Raw genomic sequence first — 12,869 nt, forward strand, 5'->3', positions numbered from 1 at the left:
CAGTATCCTTGCCCAGAGGCTGCATCATTTTTGAAAGCTGCTGGTAGAGGCAAAACATATGGTGGGAACAATGTGTGCAGGTAAGGCTGAGTAAAGCCAGCAGAGACTGTGGATGAATGTTAGGAAATGAAGATGCAACTATTGGAAAGTGAGTTCCTTTCTAACTTACACTTTGTTTATATGACAATATGTATGATGAGAAAGACACAGAGAAATTTACACACAGAAAATTTTTCTTTAAGCACCAGTTCTTTTATTTGTCGGGACAGGTGTTCCAATTGTAAGGATGAGTGTAGATGTCCATTTGGAAGCAATTCATCTCGGTTTCCATGAACAAGCTTAGAGCCTGGTTCAAAAATGCAGTTAATTTTATTTATGTGATGTGTTCTGGCTTCTGGGTGCCTAGAGAAACATAACTCAAATTACATTCTAAGAGCAACGTCATAAGCAAGCTTCTCAACTTCCAAAAAACAAACAAAAAACCGAAAAGTACCAGGGGTGGGAACTGGGGAGGGTTTGAGGTAGGCGTGAAAACCAAAGTACTTCGTTTTTGGTAAGAAAGCTCATTCTGTGATGTATGGAAATGGGAAGCAAAATGGCAGTTCTATCATTGTATATCGTTAAAAAGGAGAAAAGTTTTTAAGGACTTCTCCTTCACGTCTGAGCATAAAGCAAGTACCCAGAAAGTAACTGCCTTTCTTCAGGTCACTTGAACCAAATGGTGACTTGGTAGCATTTGAAAACCAGTTTTGTATTTTGGTCACAATAGTCAGTAAGAGCATACTGGAAAAACATACTGACATCACGTAGTTTTCAGTGATTACTTATTTGGAGATATGACTTAGAGGAGAAACTTCTCCCAGTGAGGCTACTCTGTGGCTAACCCTTCTTGTATGTAGTTAAAATAAGCCCATTTTCCACCAAATTTTATTTTGTAGATTTTCATACTATGGGAAGACTCTAGTTCAGCAGTAACCAAAATGAACCCAGGACCAGGACAGCCTTAACATTCCTCTCAGCTTGCCTGACTTCAGACTTCTTCCTGATTCCAGGCTCCTGACCTCCCTTTGCTCAGAGCATCTGCTTTAGAAAACATGCAAATTCTTTCTCTGCCCCTTTGAGATATAAACCTTTTAGAAGCCTTTTGCCAGTATTAAACCCAGAAATGTCTTTCTCCAGGAGCTGGGAGTTATTTCTTTAAAATGTAATCATCAAGGAGACAGGGCCACAGTGTCTGTGGGAGAAGAGGAGGCTAACTCTGTAGTTCTGTGCTTGCACAAGAGCGAACACAGGTGGCCTAATCACACAGAAGAACATTTGCAGACTAAGGAGTAACTCAGTGGCTTCACACACTGACCAACCTTCCCTCCTAGGGTCCTCCAGTACCCTTTCACAAGCTCACCCCAGTGCTGACAAACTCTCCTGCCGTTGATTTCAATGAACATGAATTCAAACGCAGTTCTGGCCTTGCTCTCCTGTTGCAATTGCTTTGCATAAAATCTTCCTTACTTATTTAACTTCGACTGGTGGAATGTTTGCTTGGACACCCAAACGTGATTATCTGTCGTGGGCATGAAAGCCTCTACTGTCCCGAAGAGCTGCTTGATAAAGTTAGTGTGACCAGAAGGGTTTTGGTGGAGGATGGGGGCAGGCCTGGATGAGAAAAGAATTGATTTGCATGTAGTGGTAGGTCTCTACCACTTTGTCTACTCAATCTTAATGAAAATAATAGAACAAAACTACAAATTACATTTCATAATTTGTGTAGCTATGTTATCACCAGTAGTTTAATAATTCATTCTGTTTTGTTTTGTTTTCTTTCAGGAATGTTATTGGCTGGAATAGGGAGGAGTGTTTATACCCCCTATATCCTATGGATTGTTGGAGAGAAAGATAGAGAAAGAAAGAAAGAGCAAGCGAGTGAGCTATGTTTGTACACCCTCATTCTTGCATACTTAGAAGAAATCTGTCTAGACTTACTGAAACCCCAAAAACAAATATCGGGGGCCATAGCAAAGAAAGCCACAAACCAGAGGGAGCTTTCGGGGAGCTTTCTGCCCTCATGTTAATTGCTTCAGACTTAAGGTAGTGACCATAAGGAGTATTGTTCTTGGAAAACACCTTTGGACTTTGAGAAGATTACAACCATTTGTAGATATCTGGTGGCTGTCCATTATGAATGGAGCTCTTATAAATTCTTTAAAAACTAAATTAAAAACTAAATTAAAGAGTTGTGAAAATGTTAAATATAATTAAACTTCCTTTTTCTTGAGACTTTTTGTGATTGTTTTCTTACAAGCCATCCCTAGCAGAATATGATTAAACCAATGAAAAAGGAGTTTGATTGTGGTGGTGATAATAATGGCAGTGGTGTGGGGAGAGGAGTGAAGTTTACAATAATAATAATAATAATAAAATAAAGATGGTATAATTGTCATCACCAGTTGTTACCTAATTAGGCTGTCCTACTCTCTTAGAAACGGTAATAGCAAATTTAATAGCTTTATTTATATGTCAAAGATGGATTTCACAGATAGCTAGCAAATTGCCTAACACTCTAAAGTTCTAAGTAAATCTCCTGAGTTAAAGTCAATCTCTACTGGTGATGAAATCCTTTGAGAATTCTCCAATGAGCTGGGTCCAGGGGGAGCTAGATAGGAGAGGCTCTTGCTTATGACAAAAACAAACTTTGATGCCCAAAGAAAATCGTTTTCTCTAAATCAATAGCAAATCAGCACCAGACATAAGTTGATCTTTTGAAGAACTCAGATGTCAGAGTCTGTAACCATTTTGAAGTATTGCAGCTTCACATCAGTCAGAGGTTTTCTTTGAAGATCTGGTCTGAAGCAGTTACTTCACCTTTTGGAGGTTCCTATGATTCCAAGACCCTAAACTACATAGCAGAATAAACCTAATTCCTGCATGGCTTCAAGGTCAAAAGTCTTTCACATGTATTATCCATTGTTTTGGAGAAAGTTCTTTCTTAGGGGTGTCACTGGAATGGGTATCCACCCCCCCCCCATCCCCCAGCCTATCTTCTCTGAGCGATGAGTAAGAAGTTTGAGATGTAAAGGCGTCCCCTCTGCGGTCCCTTTCCAACTACTTCTGAATCATTGTTTTTAGAAAGGCCAGACTTCAGCTTCCTGGTGCATAAACTCCATGTCCACTGTGAAGTTCAAACATGTTGTTAACATATGTTTCCAGGGACAGATGGGTGGAGCCTGGAAGCCCCCTTCCAGGTTGCTACAAAGGGAACCTCCCAGCTTCTGAGGAGTCCACTAAGTGCTTATAGAATCCATAAGAATTCTACGTTGTTAACCCATCAGGCTGCAGACTTACATCTGATAAACATTAGAGATAATGTTTTTAAAACACTTTTTTACTGATAATACCTTATATCATTAGAACTCTTAATCATTTAGAAAATATGTTCACAAGCATTATCTCAATCTATGAACTTCATAGATACCACCCACCCATCCATTCTTGTATTTATTCAGTCAATAATTTTGAGTAGTTACTAAGCACCAGATATACCAATATGAGCTACATATTTATAAATGTATTTTTGAATTGAGGAAATTGAGTAGAAGTTTGATTAAATTATTAGTTCAGCATCACAAGAGAGTAATGTTTAGGTCCAGGTCTTGCATACAGAAAGTAAGGCCAATCCAGTACCCTCCTCAGACTTTAAGATCTGAAAAGCCATTTACTCCGGCAGGGCAAATGACTAGGACCCAGTGCCTGTTGCTGGTGAGATAAGTTTGAGCTTTAAGTATTTTTCTTCTTTTTTTCCTGAGAAGCAAATCTTCCTTCCGTGTAGGTGGGAAGTCTAGCCCAGGAACCAGAAAAACATTGTGATATCTATGTTTCATCACTTCTCAAAGGAGAGGAAATAGAAGAGAGAACTAAGTCAGGTACACAATGTCAATTTATATCTCATTATGATACATCAATGGGACTAAAATTTTGTGATCATTATTCTTTGATTTGTATGTGCCCTGGAATGTTGGCCTCAAATAAAACTTGTGCTGTTATTTGTTAAATGCATTTCTCCAAGAAGCTTATAATGTTAAAAAATGATTCATCTTCCTAATTTTTATAACATTGTGGTAAGGAAATGGTAGAAGAGGGAATTGAGATGATTTGAACAATGTCAGAAAAACTGTGAGACATAAACTGATATACACATAAACTGATTTAAATACATTCGAATTTAGTCCAAGTATCAGATAACATGGTAATGTTAATTTTACAACTTTATTAATTAATTCTTGATTATATTGTATTAATTCTGGGTGCACCTTATTATTCTTTTAGAGAATATGACTATGTTTCATAAGGATATACTAGCGCTTAACTTTTCTTCCTGTATTTATGTATGCCAGCAAGGAAGCATTGCCTTATATATTGGTCTGGATAGGCCAGGTTGTGCCGTGGTAAAACAGCCATGAATTCCAGTGGTTAAAGACAATAAAGGCTTATTTCTGTATCAAAGCCAGGCAGAGGCTGGCTCTGCTCCCCAGAATCACTGAAGGGTTCTGGTTAAGTGCATTAGGTGCACAGGAAGATTTTTCCTGCCTCAACCTGGAAGTGACACAGGTAATTTCCATTCACATTTCTTTAGCCAAGACTAGTCCCACTGGCCTGCCTAAATGCAAGATCACCTAGGAAATTTATTTTCCCATGTGTTCAAGGACAGGAGAACTGGATATGTAGTATTTATCTCAGTATATTTATAATACTCACAGCACATTGATGGGATTTGACAGCAGAGAAAGATGGAAAAATATGTAAACCAATTGTCTAAATGAAAGAAAACACAACTGGCTACTTGACACTGTGTATAATTCTTTTTAGTTTAAAGTATCTGTTTCTCAAGCCATCTTTCTACATATCGTTGATCATGATAAATAATTTTTTTAAAAGAATTTCATTACATACTGTATCGCTCACAGTTCTCTAGAGAAACAGAACCAGTAGGGTATGTGTCTATGTATGGAGAGATACCTATTTTAAGGAATTGACTCATGATCATTGAGGCTGGCAAATCCCAAATCTGCAGGTTGGGCTGGCAGGCTGGAGATCTAGAAAGAGCCAACGCTGTACTTCAAGTGCATGGGCCATCTGCTGCAGAATTCCCTCTGACTAGGAGGAGGTCAGGCTATGGTTCTCAGGAATTCTCCCGATGAGACCCATCCACATTAAAGGGGCTAATCAGCTTTATTCTAAGTTACTACTTTAAATGCTAATCTCATCCAAAACAACAATTACCACAGAATTATCCCGAATAACGTCTGAACACATATCTGGACACCATGGCCCAGACAAGCTGACACATAAAATTAATCATCACACATACTTAAATATAATTCCACCAGCTATGGGAGCAAAAAGGATGTGCTTGCCTTATGACCTGTGCCTTCAGCTTGAACTATTCTTTTATAGCCACATCCAGATTTATGATTCCATAAGAATCATTGTGTCTAGTAATAATCCCTTCAGAATTACTGAAGATCAGTTTGCTTTTAAATATTAAACTTACAAATGAAGTCTAAAACCTAATGGCACGGCTTCTCTTCATTAGTTCAGTAAATTCCTTTATAGCATTAGCTCTTTTCAGATTCTTAATCACTAACCCATTACAATCTTCTATAAAAGTTTTCCTCAGATTTTTTCTTCAAGTATGAAAATATTTCTACCCACCTAGACAAAATTTTAAAATGTGCATTAAAATTAGGTTCCTTTCTATGTTAAGAATTAGGTACTTAGACTTAAATAGCATGTTGAAAAGTAGGAAGTGTATTGTTGCCTGAAGAAAAGTCATCCAACTTTTATAAATAGAAGAAAGGAAGAAACTATCACCTATCACATAATAGCTGAAACAGGGGACTTCATGAAATATGTTTTTCTTTTGTGAGGAATACCGATAAGGCACTTGATCTGTGTCTCTGAATTAATAAAACAAGTGTAATCATGTTGTCACCTATTTCTAGAGCATTGGATGAGGATTAACAAGATAATGTTGGTAAATTGCTTTGCGAATCTCAGATGCAGGACAGTGGGTAAGAAAGTAGTTAGCGAAGCACTGATTACAATACACTCACATGTGTGCAAACAAGTACACACACTTCTAAGGTACACTTACGTGTACGTATGCATCATAATGTGTTCTCCATGTTCCTACGTCATCTGGAGTAGGGTTCTCAGCCTTGGCACTGTTGACATGTTGGGTCAGACAATTTGTTGCGGGGGCTGCCCTGTGCATCGTAGGACATTTAGCAGCATGTACTGGTCTCTACCCAATGCAGGCTAGTGGTACCCCTCGCTTCAGCTGTGACAACTAAAAATGTCTCCAGACATTGTCAAATGTCCCCTGGAGGGGAAACCACTAGTTTAGAGGTTAAGACAGAATCAATGGTAGGCAGTTAAAATATGAGAAAATTCATAAATTAGGCTAAAAGGGAGCTTTTAAATTAAAAAGAGAATAAAACAGTTTTTTTTTTTTCAAAGCGATAGCTTAAAGAAGATTTTTTTTTTAACTTGATATGTTGATCCCCCAAATTTATATTGGAGGAAAAAAGGACAAAAATGACTAAGATAATTTTGAACAAAATTGGCAGGGGAAGTGCCCTTTTGATTAATTATTATATTAATTAAGTCAGGGTGCTACTGAAATAGGAATAGGCAAATATCCCAATGGAACATGATCAAGAATCTAGAAACATACACAGACACAAGACGTCCCTTAACATTTGTAGGATCTAGTGCAACAGCACAAATGGAAACCCATATGTCATTTAATTAAGCTAGCAAACAATTAAGTGAAATATATTTTATCTTTCTAATTTGACATATACACATTTATATGTATGTATACTTGGAAGGCAAAATTGGAATTTATAATTCTTGGACTCCTGGAGTTCCGTCTCAGAATGCGGTGGTACAGGAGGAGCAGGCCTCAGACTCCAGCTCCTGAATCTCAGCCTAACCCTATTCTCTTCCCATTCCCAAAGGTCTCATGCACACCCATGTGTGGACATCAGGGCCCCAGCCTGTACATCCAAACTCTTCCCACAAATCCACCAACACAGCATCCACTTGGCCAGCCCTCAGGCTTATTGTGGTATGGTCTGCCTTTGGGAGAAGCACATTGTGCGGGCCGCGTAAGTGGGCCCAGAGTTGTCTGGGCATGGAATTCTGGGACCCAGGGTCTCTACCACTAGCTAGGTTTAAAACTGTGACATGGGCTCTGGGTGGGTCAGTCTCTTTCCTTGCTGTCTCCTCTTAACTTAGGAAGGGATGTGGCTGGAGGGGGACCAAAGAAGACCCTTTGAAGCATGGGCCCTAATCTAGAGGCTCCCCTTCTTGAAGTTTGTGGTATTGTACAAACACATGAGGAACATATAGGGAAATTTTTTTTTTTTCTTAAGATTTATTTATTTGACAAAGAGAGAGACAGAGAGAAAGGGAACACAAGCAGGGGGAGTGGGAGAGGGAGAAGCGGGCTTCCCCCTGAGCAGAAAGCCTGATGTGGGCCTCGAACCTAGGACCCTGGGATCATGACCTGAGCTGCCAAAGGCAGACACTTAATGACTGAGCCACCCAGGCATCCCAGGAAATGTTCTTATATGGCAGAGTCTTTCAAACCAGTGGGGAAAGATAAGGGCATTCAACAAACAGTACTGGAATAATTGATCATTTATATAGAAAAAACAAAATTATATCTTTTCCTTATAGCAGCATAACATAAATTCAAAGCTATATTAAATATCAAAATATTAGAAGCAAAGATTTAGAGCTTTTTTTTTTTTTAATATCAGAGAATGACTATGATCTCAGAGACTATCATGTTGAGCTACAGGGGAAAGTCAGACAGATGCAACACAAAATCTATCACCACAGGTTCATAATTGATATCCTGGTGAGAAGTTTAACAGAATATTTAGTTGCTCTGTAAACATTCACTAGAACACAGTTTAGGGCCTCAATTCAAAGATCTTAATTTGTTTTAATGAACAATGTAACTGTTGTGGCCACCCTACGGAGTCAGGATTGACTGTCTCCCCTCCTCCTCAAATTTAGTTCCTATGTCAGGCTGATAAGCCACACAAGCACCAAGAGCGTATGAAAAGTTGTATTACTCACATAATGAAGCTTTCTGAGGAGAGCAGGGCAGGCACCCAAGCAGATCAAAAAACCTAGAAGCCCAGTCTAATAAGGAGAAAAAAACATTAGATAAATCCCAATAAAGTGACATTCTACAAACTACCTGACCAGTACCTCTCAACACTGTCAAGATCGTTAAAACAAAGAAAGTCTGAGAAATTGTTAGGAGAGCCTAAGGAGATATGACAACTTAAACGTGGTTTTCTCCTAGAACAGAAACAGGACATTAGGTAAAACTAGGAAATGTGATTAAAGAATGTACTTAAGTTAATAATAATGTATCCATATTGGTTCATTAATTGTAACATACCATACTAATTAAGGAGTCAATAATAGGGGACACTGGGTGCACAACACAAATATTATACTGTCTTTGTGATTTTCTATAAATCTAAAATTATTCTAAAAATAGATCTTATTTAAAAACTGTGTTAAAACTTTATTTAAAAACACCTGGGACCAATGGGTCAATAAAAGAGATTAAAGTCCCCACACCAGGATTATTCTTCTGAGGGAGTCTGGTATGTGAAAAGACAGTCTTAAAAATCGATGGGGAAGATATTAGACTTCTCACCTTATATTACCAGGGCGATAGGTTTATTCACACTGAAAACTTAAACATAGATGCTTATTCTCAGTATTTACAAAAATACATTTTAAATGGATTAAAAACAAATGTTAAAGGCAAAGCAAATATTTTAAAAGAAATTATAGGGAATAACTTTATAAGTGGCATAGAGAAGGTTTTTCTCAAATGAGATACATACGGAATAAAACACAAAGGAAACATTAATTTGGTAAAAATTAATGAGGATTAAAAGCTAATTTAATGAGGGTTTAAATCTAAAATCGTCAACTCAATTAACAAAACAAATAAACAAAGGCAAAGGATGGTCATTCACCAGGACAAGATATATGCAACTACAAGTGTCAAAGGATTACAAACAAGAATGTAAAGAATGTATAAGGAAATCCTATAGTTTAATAAATAGAAGCCAACAACTCAATAGGAAAATATATGAGCAAGCAACTCATAGAAAAAGAAATTTAAAATATTTATTCTCATCAATCAGGGAAATGCAAATTAAAATCATCAAATACTAATTATCCATTCATCAAATTGGCTGAGAGTATAAGAAAATTGCAAATATGAATTGGGGGTAAGTGAAAACAATCAATACTTTTGGTGGTGTGGAAATCAGTGTAGCTACTTTCGAGGATCACTTGGCAAAACACAGTGACGGTGCAGATGTGTGCAAAGACAAGGTGCCTACTGTACAGAAGTTCTCACAAAAGTGCATGGCGGGAGGGGGGGCACCTGGGTGGCTTGGTCGTTAGGTGTCTGCCTTGGGCTCAGGTCCTGGTCCCAGGGTCCTGGAATTGAGCCCTGCATCGTGCTCCCTGCTGGGTGGGGACCCTATTTCTCCTTCTCTCACTCCCCCTGCTTGTGTTCCCTCCCTCACTGTGTCTCTCTCTGTCAAGTAAATTAATTAAATCTTAAAAAAAAAAAAGAAAGAAAAAAGAAGTGCACAAGGGGGCATGAAGAAGGTTTTTCATCGCAGTATCAATTTGTTTTGTTTTGTTTAAACTGCCTTTTTTTGAAAGCTGAGGTGATGATTTTATTTTTTAAATTTTTTATTTAAATTCAATTAGCCAACATGCAGTACATCATTAGTTTCAGATGTAGTGTTCAATAATTTATCAGTTGCATATAATACCCAGTGCTCATCACATCACGTGCCCTCCTTAATGCCCAATCACCCAATTATAATAATGAATCATTGCCAACGATCTCAGTGTATATCAGTAGAGAAAAGGCAAATGCTTCATGCACTATTCTTAAAAAGGTATTTTCTACATTCATTATAAACTAATGAAATATGCTGTCATGTCATATTTTGAATATATATTGTTAAGGGAAATACATATACTGAAGAAGGACGTATGAAGATAAACAAATGAGAAGTCAATTTTAAGTCTTATTCACCTCATCATGAAAACCGATTCCTAAAATTATCATGGCAATGTTTTAGTTGATGTAATTTGAGTAACGATAGAAAATTTTTTAAAAGATTCATCAAATAGTTATTGACAATTCACAACGATCTTTCTTTCACTGATAAAAATTAGCAAAATTTTATTTTATTGACACCGGCAAAAGTAGTTTGGCAAATTCTGAGAAAATGACAAAATTTAGAATTAAATTTCATTCAAGTTCATACTATCTACATTCCTTGAATTTATTAAGATTCTATCTTCAGAAAAATATTTGTCAACAATGTTTGAAGACAAGGACTGTTTTGTTTCATTTTCATTTCTGTAACCCCAGTCCTCTGCACAATTTCTAGAGCAGAGTAATCATTCCAATATTGCTGAAGGAGAGCATGAGAAGTGCATTTCTGTCACTATCATCTAAATGCCTGACAGCTGGCTGTTAAGTCTTGGTGGGCTCTAATGCAAGGCTTTTCATCATTTTAACATTATTCCCATCTACTGAATTATTAAACATTTTTGTCAATCTGATCAATTTAAAAAATGTATTCTACTTGCTTTTTTTAAATGTAAAACTTTAAAAGGTATTTTGTCACAGTAGCCACCCTTGTTTTCTGTAATTATTTATCTTCTGTAAATTAGATTAAGGTATCTATAATTACAGTTAAATGTAATATATATTAGTGGTCCTTAACTGGAGTAATTCTGCCCCCCAGGGCATATTTGACATAGTCCAGAGGTAACGACGGTTGTCACAAATGGAGGACGTCTGCCGTCTGCTCCTGGCATCTAGAGGGTAGAGGCCAGGAAAGCTGCTACACATCCTGCAAGCACAGGACAGCCCCGCACATAAAAGACTTACCTGGACTACGATGTCGTAGTTACGTTGTTGAGAAACCCTGATCTATACTGCAGGGAGATGGAAAGACATTCAAAGACCAACTAGTAACCTAGTTCTCCCCATTGAGCGAATGTGTAACAGAAATCAGAATCTCCCAGAATAAGAGATGTCAACGCACATGAAAGGGCAGCACGTTTTCTTTGTTTGTTTTACTTCCTTCCCCCAGTAAGTTTGGCACAAGTGCCCCTGTCCTCTTCCCTGTGCTTTAAGGGAATGGGAAGTGGGGCAGAGCTGGGCTCAGGGCAGACACTCACCTCCATAGTGATTAGAAAGGAGGAGTTTTTGCCTAGAATAGAGAAGACTAAGAATTTGACTCAAAAGGGAATGAAAACTCTGAATCCCTTGGCCCTGCAACCCACAGATACATCACAAAGCTAACAAAGGCGCTGCACACATGCAGGCAGCAACATTAGGAAGTGGCTCAGCTCTCAGGAAAACTCAGGGTCAGATCCTCCCTCCATCGAGGGCCTGGGGACTGTAGATGTACTTTCTGTTATCTATTTGAGCACAAACAAAAACCATTCGATAAAGATGCAAAAGCAGTGACTGTAGCTTTAGTAAATAACACCAAATGAATAAAGAAGGAAGAAAATAATTAAAAAAAAAATCCTGCAAGGATCATTTGTAATCTTCTACAGTCACTGGTGTGATTTTAAGTGTATTAAAGCCCAAATAATAAATTACGTTTGCCTGCCTTTGCATATTTTTCCATAGGCTATGCAAATAATAACTGAAATTATGCTAATCTAATCTGTTGTGACAATCTTAACTTAATCTTAGCCGTAAGGGCAAGAGGAAAATGCTGAAAACTTGTTTCTCACTAATCCTGCTGCCGCTGAATCTGAATTAAATTAATTTTCCATCTTTAACAAACCGGTGAGGCAAACATCAAATATATCTCACCGTAGGAAGGTTAAAAATGTTTTTATGACTACTCTGAATAAAATCTCTGCATCCAAAATATGCGAGTAAGCACATGGAAATCTCCCAGAACCGTGCCTGCTCTGTAAAATGTGTGAGCTACTCTTTTTGTTAATGCTGGGCCCCAAGACAGCTTCAAGTCTAGTAAGTGTCTCGTAACTAGCTGAGTGAAGACCGTGTAATTGCGGTGGTCTAGTCCAGAAGTTCTCATGTGACCGGTGCTGAACATCATGGGGAAATATCTGGGGGAAACCTGGAGATACCAGAACCAGGAACAACAAGTACACAATTGTCATTCGTTGTGTCTAGCAAATATTCTTCAAGCAACCCCTTTTCCGAGTCAGGAAAAGATAAAGTAATCTGGATAGGAACAAAAATCTGAGTAAGAAAAATCAGTGACACATGCCATCTCCTTGCAAGAACAGATGAGATGACATCTTTTAGCCATTTTGAAACAGGTGAAGGGAAGCATGTACTGATTATAGTGAATCAGTTAAACATCATATGGAATTCCACAGGAAAAGTAGCTCAGGGAAAAAGTATTTGTTCTGATGATAACATCAGAAATATAAAATCACCATGGGACCTATAAAAATAAGACTGTAGACTCTTATTAAAGCACATAAAACAGGATCTGAAAAAATGCAGAACAAAAGAAAATGCAAATTGAATATAACCACAAATCAGTTGGTAGCAATAAATGCTGGCAACATAGAGATGTTATTGGCAAGTAATATCTAGAACATATGTAACAAACACAACATATGGTTCATATTGTATTACCAATTATTAGAAATGTTTTTAAAACTTGTAAACATATGGTGTTATTTTAAACTATCTTTTTGTTATTTACTAATTTTATTACACTGTCATCATGAAGCATTGT

At 37.6% G+C, this 12,869-nt stretch overlaps 1 protein-coding gene across 1 annotated transcript in view; it reads right to left on the minus strand.

Moving 5' to 3' along the window:
* Positions 1 to 263: 263 nt before the first annotated feature.
* The window catches only part of SLC13A1 (solute carrier family 13 member 1), a gene marked incomplete at its 5' end in the record, with an annotated part of 114,284 nt that continues 101,678 nt past the window's right edge, over positions 264 to 12,869 (minus strand). The window contains 2 exons of the mRNA XM_080818731.1: positions 264 to 402; positions 8,149 to 8,214. The remainder of the gene's footprint in view (positions 403 to 8,148; positions 8,215 to 12,869) is intronic.

The sequence above is a fragment of the Martes martes genome (genome assembly GCF_963455335.1).
Source record: "Martes martes genome assembly, chromosome: 11".
Taxonomy (NCBI): Eukaryota; Metazoa; Chordata; class Mammalia; order Carnivora; family Mustelidae; genus Martes; species Martes martes.